Consider the following 7,665-nt stretch of genomic DNA (forward strand, 5'->3'; position numbering starts at 1 on the left):
TCGACAAATTAAGGGTGCATGCTGAGGGGTCAGTAAACTAAAAATTTACTGAAGAAGAAAAAAATGGCCGCGATGTCTTTGAAGTCTCGACAAAAGCTTCAAAATAAAAAAATGAAATAAAACGGTGCTAGAAACCCACCCAGTAAATGTTGCCGTGACATTTATGTCGTGGGTTTCTAGCACCATTTTATTTTATTTCTTTTTAGGAAATGATTATTATCGAGTCTTCGAAGATTTCGTGGCCTTTTTTTTTCTTCTGTTCTTCTTCAGTAGCGTTTAATATTACTTGCTTTTCGAACCGAATAAACATTTTACATAAAATAAAAACACTAAAAACTTATTAATTTAGGTAGAAAAGTAACTTGTTTTGCCTTTGATAACATTTATTTGTTATATATTTGTTTTTTGACATTTTTTTCGTATGTGTCTGGATTGTTATACAAATCCACTTTTTCTTGTATTTAAGAATATTTAGCATGAGCGATAAAATAATTTTACTTGGTACAATTTACATGTAATACAAAGTGAAAATTTTACAAATTAAAAAACAAAATTTACTCGACGAGGATGAGATTCGAACTCACGCGTGGATACCCCAATGGATTAGCAGTCCATCGCCTTAACCACTCGGCCACCTCGTCAACGGGTAAAGTGTGTTAGATTAGTTAAAATTGACTGATTTTATTTTGTGTGGTTTAATAATAATTTATACTAGGTTTAACTAAAGTTTAACTAAAATCATTCACTAGTTACCACGATTCTAACGGAGTAGCATCCGACTTTGAGCCTGTATTAAGCTAAAACGAAAAACTATCCAATTCCTTAAACAAGCACGTGGAAACTTTGCTATTTTAGCACTGTATAATGTACGCACCACTCGCACCAGTAACGAAACGAAAATATCATATTCCAAAAATGACCTAAATCGATCAAGCAAGCAGTCTTATTTTTAATAAGAAAATCAAATTTTGTCGAGAAAGCGTCTCGTACACCGTTTTGAAAACACACACACACACACACACACACACACACACACACACACACACACACACACACACACACAAAGGGAGATAACTCAATGATTCAAAGTTGTAAGATTTACGTCGTAATGCCTACGAATTCCCATTAATCTCTTAAAAGTGATTTTCTTTATAAAAAAGAAAACTACTTGATCAATTTACATAATGTTTGGAATATGATATTTTATTTATTCACAGGAACTACATCATCTTTATTTTTGTTTTTGTTTTTTAATAGTGGAGGGAATTCTAGACAAGAGGCCAATTTAAAAATGGATAACATTTAATCTCATTCACTATATATATATATATATATATATATATATATATATATATATATATATATATATATATATGTTGTGGTGTGCGTGTGCTTACATCATGATTTATATTTTGCTACACCGGCCATTTTTTTAATTTGTGAACAATCTTATATACACCGCCTGGCGGCAAATAATCCTTTTCTCGTGTTGAACTGAAGTGGATGAAATATAAATTCAACTCTTTCTCCATGAAAATGGATAACAGAGACTTTGATTCCGAGCTGAATCGAACATTAACACAATCAATTTACACATAGAATTCTTTTGGTTGTATTCAATTCAGCGGAGAATTAATTCTATTTATTTGTTGTTTTTTTTTTTAAGAACGATACTTTCTCATAAATACAGCGCGTTAGCTGTCGGTCAGATAATCCCATGTGGCGAATATATGTGAGGGGAGTTTCCCATTGTACATCCAACCTTGTTTCTATAGGGCCTTGAAATTAACATTCACGCTGGATGTCGGAGGTGTTGCGTGAGACGGACGAGTCACATTCGAGTTACTTTCGGGCAACCTTGCTCAATCCTGCGGCATCCTGAACCCAAAAGATTTCAAGCCGGTTGTTGACACTGAATAGGCAAGATGGCTGCGTCCTTAAGTCTTGCTAGTTTGAATGCAAGGGGCATGAGGTGCTGAAGCAAAGCCGCTAGGGTACTGAGGGATCTCATATCCATGAACATAGATATGGCTGCATTGCAGGAGACTCATTACGTTTCGGTAGATGATCATCGGGGGCTAGAGGGGCATTACAACGTCTTTTCAGCGTTCAGTGACCGTCATAGTAGGGTGTTTCTTTGCTAGTTAAATGCACTATTTCTGCAGCGGTTAGCATTGTTCACGTGGATGCTGATGGCAGACTGGTTGTGGTCGATGTTGCCATTGAAAATAGAACATTTCGAGTTGACGCGGATTATGCGCCAAATACCATACGAGAGCAGGTTTCCTTCTTCGGCGGTTGGAGGTATTTCTCAATTAGTTCTAGTAGGAGATTGGAATGTCATCCTTGATCCCAAAGTAGATAAGGTGAGCGGGACTAGCGGGACGGATGGGTATGATACCAATCTGCCTGATCTGATGGCTGAGTGCGATCTGGTCAACAGATTTTGGATGGAGCATCCAGGAAGGGAGATGTGGACGTGCCTTCCATTTCAAGTTTTTACTTGGATTGGTTGTTAGTCAGAAGATGGAACCTCAATTACACTACCTGTCCCATGTTCCACTGGTTAGGTCATTCCGACCACAAACTACTTGTGGCCTGGATTAACTTAGATAGCAAACACAAGCTGGCCGGGTACTGGAAGTTGAACACCTCGTTACTAGAGATGGCCGACTTCCAGGAAAAGCAAGCCAAAACACATCAAGAAGGGTCTAGTGGGAATAAGGTAACTGAGAATAGGTGGTGGGTTAGTGCCAAAGCTAGCATTAGGGACTTCTGTCAAGTAAAGCCAGCGCCTCGCTTTAAACAAGGCTAAGGCAGAGAAGTGTCTAGAGGATAGGTTGGCCCAGGCGGTGGCGAGGGAAGACATCCTAGAGATAGACCTAGCTAAGGGGAACTTGGATTGTTCGGCTAGAAAATGGTATCAAGATCAGATAGTTAGGGGTAGGCTATATAAGGTGTCCAATGAAGCTGTGAATGTTGACGCTTCTGAGCGTAGAACTGCACTCGGGTGCAAATCAGTCAACTATATTCATGAGATCCAGAGCCCAGAAGGGCGCTCATTAGTATCGTTTTGGGAGATTTGCGAGCGGTTTTGAGTTCCCTTTGTGGATCATTTCACACAGCTGTCCAGGCTCCACATCTAGGAGTTTGGCAACTATTTGGCTGGCTCGCCCCTCCTGGAGGCAGCTCAAGTGGCTAGTTATGATAGTTGGGCTGCAGAGTGTGAGGTGGTTGCTGCATTGAAGCAGGTCGGCTACAACAAATCAACGGGACTCTATGGTCTGCCCTTTGAGTTGTTCTTGAGGCTGTCACATATATTCGTTCCCATTCTGATGGGCGTGTTTAACCACTAGTTTGACACAGGATCCATCCTGAGTCAGGTTTCCAAAGGAGTGGTCACGCTTCTTCAAAAGGAGGATGGGTGTGTTGGGGGCTAGATGAGTTCTTGCGAGTCATTTGCAGGTTGTTATCACCCACTTGGTCAAATCGGATCAGAATTACACTATGAAGGGGAGATTGATTAAAAAAAATCTGTACTTGATACGCACGATCATAGAAAATTTAGAAGACGACACCGAAACTGCGCTGAACAATTTTGATCAGTCCAAGGCGTTCAACAAGGTGGCCATCGCTTCTTGGAGTCTGTTTTGGAGGCTGGCGGTTTTAGGCCGGACTTCCACAGATGGATCTCCATTCTGTATGCTCGGCCGACAGCAGTCGTGCAAGTAAACGGAGTGTAGTCGGCGCCATTCACTGTTTCCCAGTTGGTGCGTAAGGGGTGCCCATTGTCTTCCCTGTTATATGTCCTTGTGTTAGAATCTTTCCTGCGCAAGCTGAGGACAGGGGAGACTGGACTGGCCCTACGTGGAATCAAATTGCCTGGAAGTGTGCGGGCCAGGGTCTCTGCGTTTGCCGTTGATGTCACCATGTCTGTGTCGAGCCATCATGACATTTTCATGGTAATTAAGGCACTCAAACGGTACGAACAAGTCACAGGGGCAGTTGTCAATCTCAGCAAATCCGTTGGCCTGAGGTTGGCTGCCTGACATGGCACGTTAGCACTACCATGGCCCAGTTCGCATACTTGGAGTTTGGTTCAGACCGGGTCTTCAGCTCGATAAAAACTGGTCGGAGGTACAGGTAGAGATCGGAGCATCTGTGAGGATTTGGCTTCAGAGGGGATTGTCCCTTAAACGTAGAGCGGAGCCGTATGTCACTTATGTCTTTCTGTTCATCCTTTATCAGCTGGCTGTACTTCCCCTGCCTGTGGGTCGTCTGGCAGCTTTGACCCAGTTGCTCTTTTCCCTTTTTGGAACGGGTGGCAACTGCTCGTCCGTAGACAGGTCTGTACTCAACATCCGATTGATGGGGGCTTGGAAATGCCAGATTGTATGTCACAAATGTGCCGAGAGACTGGCGTTCCTGAGCAGAACTGATGGAAGAATCTGCATAGGGCTCTGTGCTCGGTAGAGCATTTCCCGACCTCATCCCCAATCACTCAGTCGAAGGTAGACGTAGACCGAGGAAACAACCACAGTTCTACGACGAATGACAAGAGGTGCTAAGAGTATTGCCGGGATCCAGTGAGCTTGTCCAGCCTAGAAGGGCATTTTACAGAGAGTTAGTGGAGGGGACCACGTCGGATCCACTGGGGGAACGGCTGTGACTGTTGGAAGAAGAGGTGGGCTCTCCATGGAATTGGGCGCCAGGCCGGGGTTATCTCAATAATTCGTAGATTTCCCTGACCTGGCGATTGGTTAGGAATGCGCTTGTCCTTAATAGCAGGTGTCACAGTATCAACTTAGAAATTAATCCTAATTGTCCTTGGTGCGAGGAGGATCATGAGGAAACTGTGGAACATGGTTTTTTCGAGTGCTCCAAGCTCCGTGAATACTGGTCTTATGTCAGCGAGGTCACGGCTCGCATCGCTCCTGACCAGGTGATGTGCCTGGATTTAGCATCCATTGTCTATAACGCAGATCTGCTGTGGTCTACGGAGGAAAAAATGGTGTTCCTAGTGATCTTAGGCATAGCTAGACTAGTTGTGTGGACATCAAGCATAGAGATAGGGCGAGGGGGGATCCAACTCCTCATTACTATCTGATTTTGTATTTTAAACATCAACTTAAAATCAAAATAAGATGTGATAGAAGGAGGCTATCTCACTCGGAGTTTAGTCGTAGGTGGATACACACTGCTAGTTTGTGTGCTTTTATATGAAACAGACTCAAGTAAGCATTCCCTGTCTAAGCATGGCACACGCCGACTACAAAAACAAGTCAATCCCATTATGGTGGGTCAGTCCCTAAGCTAATTGGTATGAATGAATCTCACGTCCCCACAAGAGCATTTTGAGTGAACTTTTTCAATCTTGACCCCTTAGTAGCTATTTTTACCGCCTAAAAACCCATTAAAAAAATCGGGTCACAAAATACAATCTTTTGACCCGCATTGCACCGCTCTGCCACCTTACGTGTTGAAGGATGCACTTTGAAAAAAAAAAAAGAAGTTTTTTTTTTAAATGGAGATAGACAGACATCGTCGTAAGTTTTGTAAATTAGCTTACTGCATCTGTTTTTTTTTTTTAAATTCTGTTCAGCATGACACTTATCAAAGTATTTTTACCTGAAATTTGATTTTCCAATTGCACTTAATAGTAAAAAAAAAGTAAGTTTAGCGAACCTACGAGAGTATGCCCCCCCCCCCCTGCCAACAATACATGTTTTACACCCTTTTTGGTGCTTCTACAGAATTGGGATGAGATTTAGTCGTCGATAAAGCGAATTTTCAGATTTCAACTGATTTTTTTTTTAATTTGTCAATTATGATAAATTACAATGGTAGCTTTCAAATTATGCAGTCGAAATTACCCGAATATTACTGAATTATTAAACAAAACAACTTTAATCGTGTTAGCAGGTGAAAAATTGCCGCCATCTTGTTTAAATCAAAACGGAAAATATCTTCCTTTTGAACTCTCCTGTGTCTTACGATCGTTTTCTTCAAATTCTATTTTTTTTATTTTCTTTAATAAATAATGTTCTTCCTTATCGATTTTCGTAATTTTTTTATATAATCATCTTTAAAATACGAGGAATACGTAGATGCCATTGTTTTCATGTGAAATTCAGTTTTACGATTTCTAAAATTTTTGTCCCAATAGTGTAGAAGCGCCAAAAATCACTCAATTTGATCAAGTAGTTTCTTTTTTCTTTTTTTTACAGAGGAGGCGGAGTTTTGTACAACCATCACCCCAATGCGTAATTTGTATACTGATAGGTTTTTTGAAATTTTTTCACTGGATTATTATTGATTGGACACTAATTAATCAGATTATGAAAAACTGAAAAAAAAAAAAAAAAAAAAAAAAAAAATCATTTCGACATTTGAAAGGAGTGCTCACTTTTTAGTTACAACGTTCTTTGGTATTTTTTTTAGATTAGGTCCACCTCCACAATTTTCTTTTAAATGACAACTTTTATAGGTTTTCGACTATGCTGACTAAGAAAATTGCATTGAAATTTTGCAGAAATAATTAGTTATCGATATATAAAAAGTTGTATTATGCATTGTATTTTTTGGCGGCCATCTTTTTTTACGCGCCTGCAATGTCAGTCATAGATGAGTAGATTTGTTTATGGCGCGTGCACGCGCGTAAAAAAGATGGCCGCCAAAGAATACAATGCATAATACCACTTTTTATATCTCGATAACTACTTATTTCTGCAAAATTTCAATGGTATTTTCGTATTCAGCATAGTCTAAAACTTAAAAAAGTCATCATTTAAAAGAAAATTGTTGAGGTGGACCTAATCTGAAAATTTACCACCCGCGTTTTTATTGGTTACAAGATTGGTGACCGATTTACTAGAATGTTGTAACTAAAAAGTGGGCACTGATTTTGATTTTAAGTTGATGTTTAAAATGCGAAATCAGATAGTAATGAGAGATTGAATTCCCCCCTCGCTCTATCTCTATGCGTGATGACCACACAATTAGTCTAGCTACGCCTAAGATCGCTAGGAACACCATTCGTTCCTGCCTAGGCCACAGCGGATCTGCGTTGTAGACAACGGCTGCTAGATCCAGGCATGTCACCTGATCGGGAACGATGCAAGCCGTGACCTTGCTGGCATACGCCCAGTATTCTCGGAGGTTGGAGCACTCGAAAAAACCATGTTCCACAGTTTCCTCATGATCCTCCTCGCACTGAGGAAAATTTGGGTCAATTCCATCGTTATACTTATGACGTCTGCCATTAAGGACAAGCGCGTTCCTAACCAATTGCCAGGTCAAAGAAAACTCGGAATTGTTGTGGCGCCCAATTCCACAGAGAGCGCACCTCCCCATCCGACAGTAAAGTAAGGATGAGCAGAAAGACATATGTAGCATACGCCTCCACTCTACCTTTGAGGGACAACCCCCTCTGAAGCCAAGTCCTCACCGACGCTCCGACCTTTGCCTGTACCTCCGACCAGTTTTTGTTGAGCTGGAGGCCCGGTCCGAACCAAACTCCAAGTATGCGAACGGGGCCGTCTGTCCAGTCAAAAGAGCCTGGTTGTGCTAAAGAGCCCTGCCAGGCAGCCAATCTCAGGCCAACGGACTTGCTAAAATTGACAACTGCTCCTGTGACTTGTTCGTACTGCTTGAGTGCCTTAATCA

The 7,665-nt window shown here is 41.3% G+C and overlaps 1 non-coding gene across 1 annotated transcript; it reads right to left on the minus strand.

The window, feature by feature from the left end:
* Nucleotides 1-559: 559 nt before the first annotated feature.
* Nucleotides 560-641, minus strand: Trnas-gcu (transfer RNA serine (anticodon GCU)). Its single transcript has one exon. It is a non-coding gene; the product is annotated as a tRNA-Ser (tRNA).
* Between the last annotated feature and the right edge of the window lie 7,024 nt (nucleotides 642-7,665).

The sequence above is a fragment of the Euprymna scolopes genome, chromosome 18 (assembly GCF_053919585.1).
Source record: "Euprymna scolopes isolate OS-2025 chromosome 18, ASM5391958v1, whole genome shotgun sequence".
NCBI classification, from domain to species: Eukaryota; Metazoa; Mollusca; class Cephalopoda; order Sepiida; family Sepiolidae; genus Euprymna; species Euprymna scolopes.